Here is a 15,879-nt window from a genome sequence, read left to right as displayed (position 1 = left end):
TAAAACTTGTTACGTACATTATATAACACGTCATTTAACAAAGCGATGTGATATTCAACAACTGTAATTTGCACCAATAATTATTATTATTAGTATAAACGTGAAAATATAAAGAAAATCTCATATCATTGATATACATATTATAAACAGCGGAATCTAAAATCCTACTCTCCCACGCAAAAAAAAAAAAAAAAGAGAGGAAAAATTATGGATTTAAACATGATTTCCCTGTTAATAATTAGCCAATAATAGGAAATGGGGTGTACTACTTTTACGAGTTGCGAGGCCATCCCAATTCCCACTGTAACTTTTCTAAAATTTTAATTAACTTAAACTGCACTGCAAAACTATGTACTTAATTTTTTTTCACAATAATGAGTGTAAAAGTGGAGTTGCGAAAGCTTTATTCGGGTTTGGGACTCAATAAAAACTGCTTACACAAGTACTACTACTCTAAATAGTTTAATGGTGGCGTCGTTGTGTTAATCTACCACTAAAGTGATTAATATTTAAAGTTAAAAGTTTTGAGTTTGAGTTTATCATAATAAAATTATTAAATTTAATTATTTAATTATTAATTTATAAAAAAACAAGTTTTAATGGTGAACGTATATGTTCGGATACACAAAATCTTGGGTACACTTGAATGTACTGTACAACCGGATTGACCCGTACCCAGAAGAGTTATTATTTATATGGGTTTGGTCAGGTCAGGATATGAATTCAAATCAGGGTGCGGGTCAAAGTTTAAATAAAGGTATAATCCGGTTGTACGGTACACCCGGGTGTACTCAAGACCACGTCGTTCGGATATTATGTCCATATATATTCTAGTATTTCATTTGTATCTTACTATTAAATCTATTTTTTAATATTTGTTATAAAAATAAAATTTATTACTATAACATATTTATTCTTACTTTTAGAGATACAAAATACATATGTATTACACTTGAATTTTCTAAATTACAATTATGCTATTACAAAATAGATCAAATATTCAAATAAATACAATCCAACATCCACACAAAGCACACACATCGCTAGGGGCGGACCGAGAGCAGGGCAGTAGGGGTGCTACTGTACCCCAAAATCTTTTTTTTTTTTTTTTAATAGTATATATTATTATATATTAAAAAAATTTATAGTGAGTGTTATGTGTGGAGGATGAATCCAACAATCACGGAAGCGACGTCGGCAACGTCTGAATCGATGGGCACTAGCAACCTGAAACCACTAGCAACGTTAGAGCCCTCCGAAGAGCACCGGTGGGGGTGTCGATGGAAGGGCCTCCGACGCTCAAGTCAGTAAACAATTGTAATAAAAATCGTATTGAAAGCAATTGAAAGTAAATGAAATAGTGAATAGGATCGATTTAGTAGACGGAGTTGAAGGCGATTGAGCAATGAGCGAGGGCCGTTGGGTCGTCCCGGTTAATCTGATCACCGAAAAACCTAAGGCTGGGAGCGTGGAGGCAGAATAATGCTAGAGAATGTGTTAGAATGAGAATGATCGTAAGTATCAGTCTGAGTGTTAATGACGGCGTCCCCTTCCATTGTGTTAATGAAGTAGTATATATAGGTATAGGCCTGACGGCTAGGGTTTTGCTGGCATGTCCCCTTAAACCCTGGTCGTTCCGATATTTGGGGGATCGTATCCCTGACCTCGTTCCTTTCTTTCTCTCCAAGTCGCTGCCCTTCTAGGGTTTGTTGGAATATTCTTTGAAACCCTAGCGGCTCCGAATTTTTAGGAAATGATCTTCCGCGACTTTCGTTTGACCTAGTCACCCACGTTTGACTAGGTTTTCGTAAGCGTATAATTCTGTTTGTTTGCTTTCGTGTTGAGGTGTTTACTATGGTGCCGCTGCCAGGGCGGAGGGGTCACGCCTATGCCCGAGCAGAGAGATCATGCCGCTGTCAGAGCAGAGGGGTCGCTCCTCTGCCAAAGCAGAGGAATCGTTGATTCCTCTGACGAGGACTTCGCTGATTCCTCTGGCGAGGCGCCAGAGGAATTGCGGTGAGCAGGGAAGTCGCCCCGAGCAGAGAATTCGCTGATCCCTCTGGCGAGGGTTTCGCTAACTCCTCTGGCGAGGACTTCGCTGATTCCTCTGGCGAGGGTTTCGCTGACTCCTCTGGCGAGGACTTCGCTGATTCCTCTGGCGAGGCGCCAGAGGAATCGCGGCGAGCAGGAAAGTCGCCCCGAGTAGAGAATTCGCTGATCCCTCTGGCGAGGGTTTCGCTGACTCCTCTGGCGAAGACTTCGCTGATTCCTCTGGCGAGGCGCCAGAGGAATCGCGGCGAGCAGGAAGGTCGCCCCGAGCAGAGGAATCGCGGCGAGCAGGAAAGTCGCCCCGAGCAGAGAATTCGCTAGTCCCTCTAACGAGGGTTCCGCTGACTTCTGGTCAGTCGGATTTTATCCACTACATTATGTATCCCCAAAAAGCTGCATTTCCTTTGCTTTAGGCTTCAGTTCGCTCTTTTTTTTTCTCACTCAATTCAATTTTAAAAATATTTTTTAGAAAAACTAAAAAACAAAAATAGATTTGAGAGAGGATGAGAGTCCGAAGATTAAGAAAAAAGGAAAGAAATGTCTGCCTACCATAACTTGAGAGTTGAGACTTTGAGCTGTGAATTAAGAAAAAAAATACTCTTTTCATTTTAATTTGTCGTACCCCAAATTTAAAATCCTGAATCTGCCATTGTACATTGCCGATAAAACTTGAACAAATAATCTCTTAGAACGAAGAATCTTTTGGTGCCTCATAATGGATGTTAATTAAAATAAGGGTTAAGGTACAGATAGCCCCCTAAACATGACCCCCCTAGAATGTATACCCCCCATTCTCCAACTTGGTACAGATTGCCCCCCAAACTCGACGGAAAGTATACATTTAAGTCCAGGCGTTAGACGGACGTCTAACGCCGTCCAATTTTTTATTTTTTTATTTTATTAAATGTGGGGCCCACAGTTCAGCTGTCACGACCGGACCTAATTAAGGATAATTAAGCCGGGGAAACCGTGACTAATGGAGGGAGATTAGAAGCGGGGTAGAAAGGGGAATAATCAAACAAGAAAGGATCGCATTTCATCATTGTTAACAACATGGATATTTATAATATAACGGAGTTTTAGTCGTATAGACTCAAATAACTAGTAAGTTCAGATAACTCTGACTTAGCCAAAATAACATAAAACTTCTGAGTACGCAGCGGAATAAGGTTCTGATTACATGTATGAAGACATGTAACCCTAGAGTTTTTCATAGCATATAATATTGCGACAAAAGAGGATTCCACTCGTCACTTCATCACCATCGTCTACTGCTCAACCTGCACATTTAGAAATACATGCAGGGCTGAGTACAAAGGTACTCAGTGGGCACATATGTCTACTATGAAATATAACATGCTTCGTAAAGATTTAAATTGTCATGCCATCATAAACAGTACATCAAGGGGTTTTTCGCTAAAAAGGCCCAAGCTTACTAAATTCAGTTGTGATTCTTAAAGTTCGACTGATCAGTCTAAGTTCTCTTGTATTTTATCATATCTGAAGCTTGTGTGCCGGAGAGGTGGCCACCTCTCACGGTCACTTGACCGGCCAACCCGCTAGATGACTCACGGTCACTGGTGTACACTAGCCCTGGCAGGATAGCTATCAACTGCTCAGGACCCGAATTCGATTACATAACTGGCAAAGCCACATCAGATAGATATCATACCAAACATTGAAACATTTATGGCAAGACAACAGTTGAAATAATTTTCAGTTCAATGATTTTGCAATGAAATAACTGTTCAAACATAACATTAAACTCATTTGATATATATATGAAAGTAACCCACCTGATAGCAAAGCTTTGCTACAGATTAGTGACTCCTTGACGAGCTCTTATTCTTGCGCTCGACCTTTAATCCGAGAAAATAACGTAAGACTTTAAATCGAGGGAAAATTCTCAATTAAATGAGAATGCGTAATTTAACTATGCATGAATCTCGTATGCATGAACTATTATTCTGAGATAATAATCAGGGAATTTCTATTGTTAATCCAGGCTATCGGATTTAAACAAAAGCTAAGTCTCGTCTCATGAAGCCGGATAATTAACTAAAATTAATCTATTCTCTTCAGGATGTTATACTCCACTGATTAAATAATCCCGCTCTATGTGGTAGATAGAAAGGAACTAACTCGGCTTATTCATTACATAACCTCGTAGGAATTTATCGGGCTTATCAAATATGAATGGAAATAATAATATAATTTCAAATAATTAAAAGGCTCAACATAAGACAGCCTAATAATTAATTAAATAGAAGTGAGCTTGAATAATTAACATGAGAGGCCCAATTGAAATAATTCATCGGCTCAAGTAATTAAATAAATCTTGGCCCAATAAATAAATAATTTGATTAGCTGGGCTCAATTAAATAAATCAAACGAGGCCCAACGAAGATAATATAACAGCCCAATAAAATAGATGGGCTTCAATTTAAATAAATTCGGCCCAAAGAAATAATGTAATAGAGGCCCATCTGAGTAAAATAAATAAGGCTCAACTGAAATAATATAACAAAGGCCCAATGAATTAAACTAAAGCCCAATTAAAATAGAATGCAGTTGGGCTTTCATTAGTAAACTCGGCCCAAAGAGACACAATAAAGGCCTACATGAAAATAAATACAACAAGGCCCAAAGAAAATAAATAGAAGGCCCAATTTTCGGCCCAAATATTAAATAAAGCCCATACAAATCAAAACAACAAATAAAGTCAAAGCCCATTTCTCTCTCTCTCACTATCGGTCTCTCTCTCTTCACCAAAACAGACGACCCCCTTTTTTTTTTTTTCTCAAAGCAGACGCCCTTCTCTCTCTATTTCTCCATCTCGCTCCGCCTCCAACCGGCCTCAGCCGAGGCGCCTGCCGCCGCAGCTCCGGAGCCCGGCGAGGTCGACGCTTCGCCACTTCTCCTCGTCAACGACAATCCCTCAACGTCCTTCTTATCCTCTCCGAAACAGAGCTGTCACTCTCCCCTCCCAATTTAGAAATCGCCGCCGTCGCCGCTGCCCATGGAAGGACGGCGAACGGTCGCCGGTCGTTGCTCTGCCTGACTCGGACACTCCCTTCGCCCATCTCCTCTCGGCTTCAAACGTTCATCTCTCCCTCGAATCTATTGAAGGAACGAAGAAGAAGCCCTAATTTCTCCATCATCTGAATCTGCCACCTCCACTTTCGAAATCCGGCGAACGTCCGTTGCCGGTGAGTGAGGCCGCCCCTCCTTCGTCTGTCGACCTCTCCTCTCTGAACTCAGTTCTGGTCGAGCACTAGTCCCCTCAGCCCACTCTCAATCTCGTCGTTGCTGCTGCGTTCCTCCAGTGAGCAGGTAAAAGTTCGACGCCTCCGTCGATTCCCCGAGCCCCGACGCCGCTGCTGCTACTGGAAGGCCGGCTTCGCCGTGCCGCTGCACTCCAGAATCGGCGAGATTCGCCGCTGAGGTCGGGAGTCTTCTACCCTTCACCGCTCGACGCCGCCGCCTTGGAGCGCCGCCAGCCGCTGTTGTTAACAGCAAGAGTCCGGCAGTCGCCTCTTCCGGAGCCGCCGTCGCCGTGAGTCGCAGAGCTCCGACAGTCCAGTACCACTCATCCTAAAGCTAAGTTCTCTAGTCTCGTTTGTTTTCGTTTACGCGATTGGTGTCGAGGAGTATGCATATTGATTCAGTTGAGTGAGAAAAGTCAGTGCTAACATCTAACAGTGTGAGGATGTCATAGCTAAAATTGTCCGATCACGAGCTAGGGTGTATCCTTTCTTATTAAACTGTGGAGCCTATTTTCATGTGTATACTGATCATACTTGGATGGAGAATATGCATTATAGGACATAGCATATTGAGCTCAGTAAATACCTCGAATGTGATCGAATTGATTGCTTGTTGTTGAATCGAATGAAGTGTGAAATAACTGAAATGAATTTGAAGGTGCTGTTGTTTTAATAAATGCAGGTGAATAAAGGAGGAATTGGGGAAAATTTAGCCAAGACTTACCTCCTTTGAAGTTGGCAGCAGTTTTACAAACTCTATCTCTTTCCTTCAAATTTTCTGGTTTCTGGTGTCAAAGGAAATGAGTGAAGGGAGTTTACTGACTGAAATGTTAAAGGACATGGAGGGAGTAAGTGGGAAGTTTGGTGGAGTGGAGAGCTAAGTGGAGGATGAAGGAATTATTGGCGTTGTAATGGTGGCAAAATGAAGTGGAGTTGGTGGCAAACTGATGTGGGGAGCAAAGGTAGTGGAAAGAAAAAGAAAGAAGAAAAAAATATATAGTATAGGATTAATGATGTATTTTCTATGTCTCGGTGATTCTGTAACTGTAAAGTGGATCGCGTGCTCGTATCTGCTTGGTACTGTTTATTTAAATAAATCTCGATTTCGACATGTGATATCTCGCTAAAATCGATAAGTTATAAAATGAATCTAAATTAAATCCGTAGATTTAATTCGTTTGTTTTTCTAATATTTAAATTAAATCCGCAGATTTAATTAACTCACGAGTCAGAAATAATCCACGACTTGAGTAAAAATAAAATCTAATTCCATCTCGCTTAAAAATAATAACGTGACTTTGCTAAGTCAGTTATAACTCTGAAATAATATCATTGACTGCTTTAATAATATGAATTCAGGATCATAAGCTGAATTCATATCAGGATAATAACCGTTTTCATTCACTGAAGAACAAAAATAAACACTCATTACTGGATTTAAAATATATAAAAGAGCGGGTCACTACATACTACCCCTCTTAACAAAAATTTCGTCCCGAAATTTGCATATTTCTTCTAAAACAGTTCGGGGTATTTCTCCTTCATTTTGTCTTCAAGCTCCCACGTGGCTTCCTCTTGTCCGTGGTGTCTCCATAAGACTTTCACTGATGTGATTGCCTTATTCCTGAGTTGTTGTACTTTTCGATCTAGAATGACCTCTGGTCTCTCTTCATAGCTCAAGTCTGGGCAAAGGATCATCTCTTCTTAGTGGATTATGTGCTTTGGATCGAAAACGTATTTTCTGAGTTGTGATACGTGGAAAACATTGTGAACGTTTCCAAAGCTTGGCGGTAACGCCAACCTATAGGCTACTGGGCCTATTCTCTCCAAAATCTCATAAGGTCCTACGAATCGGGGCCTAAGTTTTCCCTTGACACCAAACCTAGTTATCCCCTTGGTAGGAGATACCTTTAGGAAGACCTTGTCTCCTATTTCAAACTGTAATTCGGTTCGGCGTGCATCAGCGTAAGATTTCTGTCTATCTTGTGCCTCCTTTATTCGCCCCCTGATTTGGCGGACTATCTCAACCATCTCATTGACCATGTCTGGTCCTAAAACTTTTCTCTCACCCACTTCATCCCAATAAAGCGGTGATCTACATTTTCTTCCATATAATGCCTCATATGGTGCCATATCGATAGTCGCCTGGTAACTGTTATTATAGGCAAATTCAATCAACGGCAGCACTGCTTCCCAACTTCCACCCCTGTCTAACACCACTGTTCTCAACATATCTTCGAGGGTCTGAATTGTCCTTTCAGACTGCCCATCTGTCTGCGGGTGGAAGGCGGTGCTGAAATTTAACCTCGTGCCTAACTCTTTCTGTAAGCTTGTCCAAAATCTAGATGTGAATTTTGAGTCTCGATCTGAAGTGATTGACACGGGTACACCGTGTAAGCGTACAATCTCTCGAACATACAACTTAGCTAACTTGTCTGACCCATGTGTGATCGGTATTGGTATAAAATGAGCACATTTTGTAAGTCGATCCACTATTACCCAAATGGCAGTGTTTCCTTTCTTTGTTTTGGGCAAACTGGTCACAAAATCCATTGCTATGTGCTCCCACTTCCATTCTGGGATTTCCAACGGTTGTAGTTTTCCATATGGCCTTTGGTGTAAGGCCTTCACCTGTTGGCATGCCAGGCATTTCTCCACAAATGACGCTATGTCTCTCTTCATGCCTTCCCACCAAAAGTGTTTCTTTAGGTCCTGATACATCCTAGTACTCACTGGGTGGGCAGTATAAGGGGTATCGTGAGCCTCACTCATGATTTGATCCTTAAGCTCATCATCGTGGGGAATGCATATTCTTCCCTCAAAGAGGATAGCATTATCTGCTGCTTCTTGATAATTCTTGACTCCTCCTTTCCTTACTGCTTCCCGTAGTTTCTCCATTTTCTCGTCTTTTCTTTGTGCTTCTACAATCATCTTTCTCAAGCTAGGTATTGTTGCAACAACGCTTGCTATCGTCCCTGGTGGTTTAACCACTTCTATGCTCATTTTTCCAAACTCTTTGATGAGCTCATTCTCTTGGGTGACGAGACATCCCAACCTAGATTGAGTTTTACGGCTCAATGCATCAGCTACTACATTGGCCTTACCCGGGTGGTAGTTAATACCGCAATCATAATCCTTCACTAGTTCGAGCCGTCTCCTTTGTCTCATATTAAGGTCCTTTTGCTCGAAAAAGTATTTCAGGCTTTTGTGGTCTGTGAATATCTCACACCTAACTCCATATAGGTGGTGTCTCCAAATCTTCAGCGCATGCACCACTGCAGCTAACTCCAGATCATGAGTCGGGTAATTCAGTTCATGTGGCCTAAGCTGTCGTGACGCATATGCTATCACTCTTCCTTCTTGCATTAGCACGCAGCCAAGTCCATTTTTGGACGCGTCTGTGTAGATCACGTATTCCTTGTCAGCTGTTGGGACGGCTAACACTGGTGCCGTAGTTAACTTCTCCTTAAGTTCTTGGAAGCTCTTCTCGCACTCTTCTGTCCAAGAGAATTTTATTCCCTTCCTGAGTAGTTGCGTCATTGGCCTTGCAATTTTGGAAAATCCTTCCATAAACCTCCGATAGTAACCTGCCAATCCTAAGAAACTTCTTATCTCATTAGGGTTAGTAGGCGATCTCCATTCGCGCACTGCTTGCACTTTTTCAGGGTCCACTTTAATCCCTTCTGATGACACAATATGTCCTAAAAACGTGACTTCGCTGAGCCAAAACTCGCACTTGCTGAATTTGGCATAAAGGCGCTCCGTCCTCAACGTTTCTAGGACAATTCTCAGATGTTCCTCATGGTTTTTCTCGTTCTTCGAGTAGATCAGAATGTCATCTATGAATACCAAGACAAATTTGTCTAAGTACGGATGGAACACTCGATTCATGAGGTCCATGAATACAGCTGGCGCATTGGTTAGCCCGAATGGCACAACTACAAATTCGTAGTGGCCATACCTAGTTCGAAATGCCGTCTTAGGTACGTCTTCTGGTCGAATCTTCAGCTGGTGATAACCAGACCGCAAATCAATCTTCGAGAACACGCTTGCTCCCTTGAGCTGGTCGAAGAGGTCATCTATCCTTGGTAAAGGATATTTGTTCTTCAGTGTCACTTTGTTCAGTTCCCTATAGTCTATGCACATTCGCAATGTGCCATCCTTTTTCTTCACGAAAAGTACGGGTGCACCCCAAGGTGATACACTTGGTCTAATGAATCCAAGTTCCAAAAGTTCTTGCAGTTGTATCTTGAGTTCTTCCAATTCTTTAGGAGCCATTCGGTATGGTGCCTTCGAAATGAGAGCTGCCCCGGGCTCCAAATCAATGGTAAACTCAATTGGTCTGTCCGGTGGTGGCCCTGGCAGAATCTCTGGAAATACATCTGAAAAGTCCCGTACAATTGCTACATCTTCTATGATCTTTTCAGTTCCCAGTTCTCCGTGCAAGTATACGAGGTAAGCTGGGTATCCCTTATTCATCATTTTCGTTGCTTGGAGGGCGGAGATGATCATCTTTCTTCTCCCCATGCTAATTCCGTGGAAATGTGACGGCTCCCTTCTTGGGGTCGAAACGATATCCGTCTTTCGTTACAAAGGATGGTGGCATAGTTCTCGGCTAGCCAGCCCATTCCTAGGATTATGTCCACATCTTCCATCGGAATAACATACGAGTTGTTCACTACAATCTTGTGTGACCCTATGTTCAGTTCTAAGTTCAAGCACACATGATCTACTGTCGTCATCCCTCCTATAGGTGATGATATACTCAACTCCTGGTCAGCTCTTTCCATTTTAAGTTTTAATGTGTCGACACATGTACTTGAAATGAAAGTATGTGATGCGCCCGTATCAAATAGAAGTACAACAGGAGTATTGAGTAGCATGCCCATACTTGCTAGGTTTCCCTGGTTGTTCTCGGGCTGCTTCTGCCTCATAGCATAGGCTCTAGCATGACGAGGTTTTTCATGTTGTTTCTGTTGTCGCTGCTGTTGTTGGCGGGCCTGTTGCTGATACTGTTGTTGAGGTTGTGGTTGGTACTGTAGCTGTTGGTGCTGCTGTGGCTGCTGATACTGTGGTTGCTGCCTTGGGTATGGTTGGGGCAGAGCTTGGATTGCTCGCAGATGTGGAGCCTGGATAGGTGGTTTCGGCCTTGAACTCGTTCCATGTTGCTTATTCGGGCACCGGTTTGCATAGTGCCCCTTCTGGTTGCAAATATAGCAACTATCACTTCCGGCCTTACAGATTCCCACATGACTTTTGTTACATTTGGGGCAATGTGGGGCCCTCTGTTGGTTATTTCCCATCTGTTTCGGTGCACTCTGGCCTCCATAGCCCTGTGACTGGAAGACCCGTCCCTGCCATGGCCTCTTCTCGCCTTGGTTCGGTTTACTATTGTCCCATCTCCTTTTTCCTTTAAAATTCTGCTTATGATTTTGATCCTGTGGAGGTGCTGGCGCAGGTACAATTGCAAGTCTTTCTCCAGGCATGGCTGCCTCAATGTCTAACGCTCGGCTGAGCGACTCAGTGTAAGACAATCCTCCGTGGCTTGCCAAAGCCATCCTAATCTCGTGCCTCAGTCCGGCACAAAACTTTTCAGCCATCTTCTCATCTGTGTCAACTTGTTCCGGCGCATATCTAGACATATCGCAGAACATCCTGTCGTATTGAGTTACCGACATCTTCCCTTGTTTTAGATTGTAAAATTCAGCCTCATTTTTCTTGCGGTAGCTCTTGGGTATATACTTGTCATATATACCGGCTTTGAATTGTTCCCAAGTCAGGTTTTCTAACTGCTCTGCTGTCATCGTTTTCATCCTTGCTTCCCACCAGAAATCAGCTGACCCAGTCAACTGAAAGGACATACAAGTCAGGTTTTCTAACTGCTCTGCTGTCATCGTTTTCATCCTTGCTTCCCACCAGAAATCAGCTGACCCAGTCAACTGAAAGGACATACAAGTCAGACGTTCTTGGTCGGTGCAACGCAGGAAGTTGAAAATGCGTTCAATAGCGTGAACCCAAGTTTCAGCTTCTGCAGGGTCTCCTGTCCCGTTGAAGGTAGGTGGGTTCTGTCGTAAGAATAATTCTTCAATCCGTCGTTCTGGCTGAACAGGTGGTTGAACTATTTCGGGTTCTAGTTCTGGCCCTGTTTCTGGACCTCTTCTTTCATTTCGGGGAATCCTGCCCCCTCCTCTTGGTCGTCCTCGTTTTGACGGCATTCTATTAGGTCAAAACACAAGTTGTCAGCGCATTAAAATACAATAAGGACATACTATCATTTCTATGGTTACTCCTTAACTCATCGAGGTCTGCTCTTGCTAAAACTTAAGCGAATATATAAATAAAACATAGCGGGATGACTTGCCGCGAAAGACCAATAAGGTCACCATATATAACATAGGAAAATTGCCTCAATGAGGACTTTACATCATCATAAAAGTCTAGATTCAAAGATCTATTTAAGTACCACACATGATGAACTGGCTACCTAGCGAAGCCATCACAAAAAGTACTCAGTCACGGAACGCCCCAAGGTTTCACGTCTCCGTACTTAATACTAGTCAAAATAACTAAGCCAACATAGGGGCATACAAAAGCATCGAAATGATCATCGTTTTCAAAATATACAAATAAGTCCTACTAAATGCACAAGAGATTGTTTGTATGCATTACGTGCTTGACCCTTGGGTTGAAGCATACGTGTTTGACTGATTTAATCTGATGAGTATCTGTTTGTCCTTGGGTCACAAAAAATTTACCAACAGCTAGTAGATCGCAATGATTCAAATCAAAAATGGCAATTAGGCAAAGTGTTTCAATAATTTGCCAAACAATTGAAAATGAATAACCATAGGATAGAAATGAATTGACTGTAAGGTCGAAACGAAATGACCTAATAGTCTGAACCCGTTTGGCTTTTCAGATGAAGGTTTAAAATATATAGGTTTAAAGACCCATATATGACAACTACTGGGATTTTGGCCATGTGGACTGGCCAGGTCCGACACAACTACTTCTCAGTCATTCGGAAATACTTTTCCGAACTTGACAACTCTTGTTCCTTGGCTGCAAAAGGTATATTTGGTCTAAAATCACCACTTTCTTCTTAATATCTTGAACATGTCCTTGAGAATATTCTAGAGCTTCTCAAACTTGGAGTCTACCTCCTAGTTTAATGCAATCCTTAAACATCTTCTATAGGCGAAATAAGGTAGGCTCGACCTTACTCAACAATGTTCCTCTATATGATCTTAATGTAGTACTTCTAGTACTTAGTGTTTCTTCACATAGCGCTTGAAATGCAACCATATAATTTGAAGCACTCTTTCATTTTATTGAAAAAAAACCTTTTGAATCATCACGCATTCAATAAGGAAATAGTTTTTGCTCATCTGAGCACCTTTATAGGGTATGTGTCTCCATGTGTAATGCTAAGTCATAGAATGACCTTAGTCAATGCTCTCATTGCGGCTACCAGACTAAATGCATAATCCAAGACGTTCTAACTGAGGCGATGTCCTCGATAGGTTAAGGTATATATATTTATCTTGAGTATATCCTTAGGGTCTCATTAGAATCTTAATTCTTTTGTATCAGCATTGATCCACTGTCGGCGCTTCTAGCTATTATTAAACTCTAAACCATCTTCGAGAACTTCTCTCGTCTTACACACTTGCGTAAACTTTTATGATCAATCATAATGGTTGGTAACTACTAGTACCCATATCACATCTCGTCTTTCTAATTCGTAGTAAGTGATCGTAATCAATAGGGATTCTCAATCATGTCCTTATCTATTGCGATAGGTACTGTAAGTAGAATGGTTCCGAATATCTGAAACTATAAGCTGATAGCTTTAATCGTAATATTATAACATCATATACAAAGCATTTTGACCCCTCGTAAGTCTAACTCTGAAGTTCATACATGAATCATGAAGGTTATCCTCAAGCCATAGCTAGTGATAATCGAGGCTAGAAGCGAGTCTCAGCTTATTAGGAATTAGCTAACTGATTACATCAGTCGCACTCATCACTTATAATCAATATTGTACTTAAACTATCATCGAAGGCAATAGTCGATTAGGTGTTCCGTCTCGCGTGAACAATCTGAATGAAGAACTATGCCTGCTTCAGTGATTCGTGCGTGGCACTCTGCTTGCACTGCTTTCATTGGATTCTCTTCCTCTTTCTTAGCTCTTCACCATGGCTATAGTGAAATATAACTGAGTTTCTAGCTTCTATTGTTCTTCTCGTAACAGTGATCATGCATTCTTAACGCATCTAAGTTCATTGAGATATCTAATCAATCAATAAAGTATAAAACTTGAATGTAAGCATCAGTACATTCATATAGAACGTGAACTTCTCAATGTTTTAAAATCATTACCACCTTCTTTCTTGCTGAGCATGACGATGTGATGAAGTGATGAGCTTTGGTCGACTGACTCTTTCATAGCAGTGATCATACTAGAAAAATTGGTTAACTCTAGGGTTCAGAGCAAATAAACTGCTCTGATACCACTCTGTCACGACCGGACCTAATTAAGGATAATTAAGCCGGGGAAACCGTGACTAATGGAGGGAGATTAGAAGCGGGGTAGAAAGGGGAATAATCAAACAAGAAAGGATCGCATTTCATCATTGTTAACAACATGGATATTTATAATATAACGGAGTTTTAGTCGTATAGACTCAAATAACTAGTAAGTTCAGATAACTCTGACTTAGCCAAAATAACATAAAACTTCTGAGTACGCAGCGGAATAAGGTTCTGATTACATGTATGAAGACATGTAACCCTAGAGTTTTTCATAGCATATAATATTGCGACAAAAGAGGATTCCACTCGTCACTTCATCACCATCGTCTACTGCTCAACCTGCACATTTAGAAATACATGCAGGGCTGAGTACAAAGGTACTCAGTGGGCACATATGCCTACTATGAAATATAACATGCTTCGTAAAGATTTAAATTGTCATGCCATCATAAACAGTACATCAAGGGGTTTTTCGCTAAAAAGGCCCAAGCTTACTAAATTCAGTTGTGATTCTTAAAGTTCGACTGATCAGTCTAAGTTCTCTTGTATTTTATCATATCTGAAGCTTGTGTGCCGGAGAGGTGGCCACCTCTCACGGTCACTTGACCGGCCAACCCGCTAGATGACTCACGGTCACTGGTGTACACTAGCCCTGACAGGATAGCTATCAACTGCTCAGGACCCGAATTCGATTACATAACTGGCAAAGCCACATCAGATAGATATCATACCAAACATTGAAACATTTATGGCAAGACAACAGTTGAAATAATTTTCAGTTCAATGATTTTGCAATGAAATAACTGTTCAAACATAACATTAAACTCATTTGATATATATATGAAAGTAACCCACCTGATAGCAAAGCTTTGCTACAGATTAGTGACTCCTTGACGAGCTCTTATTCTTGCGCTCGACCTTTAATCCGAGAAAATAACGTAAGACTTTAAATCGAGGGAAAATTCTCAATTAAATGAGAATGCGTAATTTAACTATGCATGAATCTCGTATGCATGAACTATTATTCTGAGATAATAATCAGGGAATTTCTATTGTTAATCCAGGCTATCGGATTTAAACAAAAGCTAAGTCTCGTCTCATGAAGCCGGATAATTAACTAAAATTAATCTATTCTCTTCAGGATGTTATACTCCACTGATTAAATAATCCCGCTCTATGTGGTAGATAGAAAGGAACTAACTCGGCTTATTCATTACATAACCTCGTAGGAATTTATCGGGCTTATCAAATATGAATGGAAATAATAATATAATTTCAAATAATTAAAAGGCTCAACATAAGGCAGCCTAATAATTAATTAAATAGAAGTGAACTTGAATAATTAACATGAGAGGCCCAATTGAAATAATTCATCGGCTCAAGTAATTAAATAAATCTTGGCCCAATAAATAAATAATTTGATTAGCTGGGCTCAATTAAATAAATCAAACGAGGCCCAACGAAGATAATATAACAGCCCAATAAAATAGATGGGCTTCAATTTAAATAAATTCGGCCCAAAGAAATAATGTAATAGAGGCCCATCTGAGTAAAATAAATAAGGCTCAACTGAAATAATATAACAAAGGCCCAATGAATTAAACTAAAGCCCAATTAAAATAGAATGCAGTTGGGCTTTCATTAGTAAACTCGGCCCAAAGAGACACAATAAAGGCCTACATGAAAATAAATACAACAAGGCCCAAAGAAAATAAATAGAAGGCCCAATTTTCGGCCCAAATATTAAATAAAGCCCATACAAATCAAAACAACAAATAAAGTCAAAGCCCATTTCTCTCTCTCTCACTATCGGTCTCTCTCTCTTCACCAAAACAGACGACCCCCTTTCTTTTTTTTCTTCTCAAAGCAGACGCCCTTCTCTCTCTATTTTTCCCTCTCGCTCCGCCTCCAACCGGCCTCAGCCGAGGCGCCTGCCGCCGCAGCTCCGGAGCCCGGCGAGGTCGACGCTTCGCCGCTTCTCCTCGTCAACGTCAATCCCTCAACGTCCTTCTTATCCTCTCCGAAA

The sequence above is a fragment of the Salvia miltiorrhiza genome, chromosome 7, assembly GCF_028751815.1.
Source record: "Salvia miltiorrhiza cultivar Shanhuang (shh) chromosome 7, IMPLAD_Smil_shh, whole genome shotgun sequence".
Classification (NCBI taxonomy): Eukaryota; Viridiplantae; Streptophyta; class Magnoliopsida; order Lamiales; family Lamiaceae; genus Salvia; species Salvia miltiorrhiza.
The sequence above is the reverse complement of the archived record's forward strand: the minus strand, read 5'-3'. Positions refer to the sequence as shown.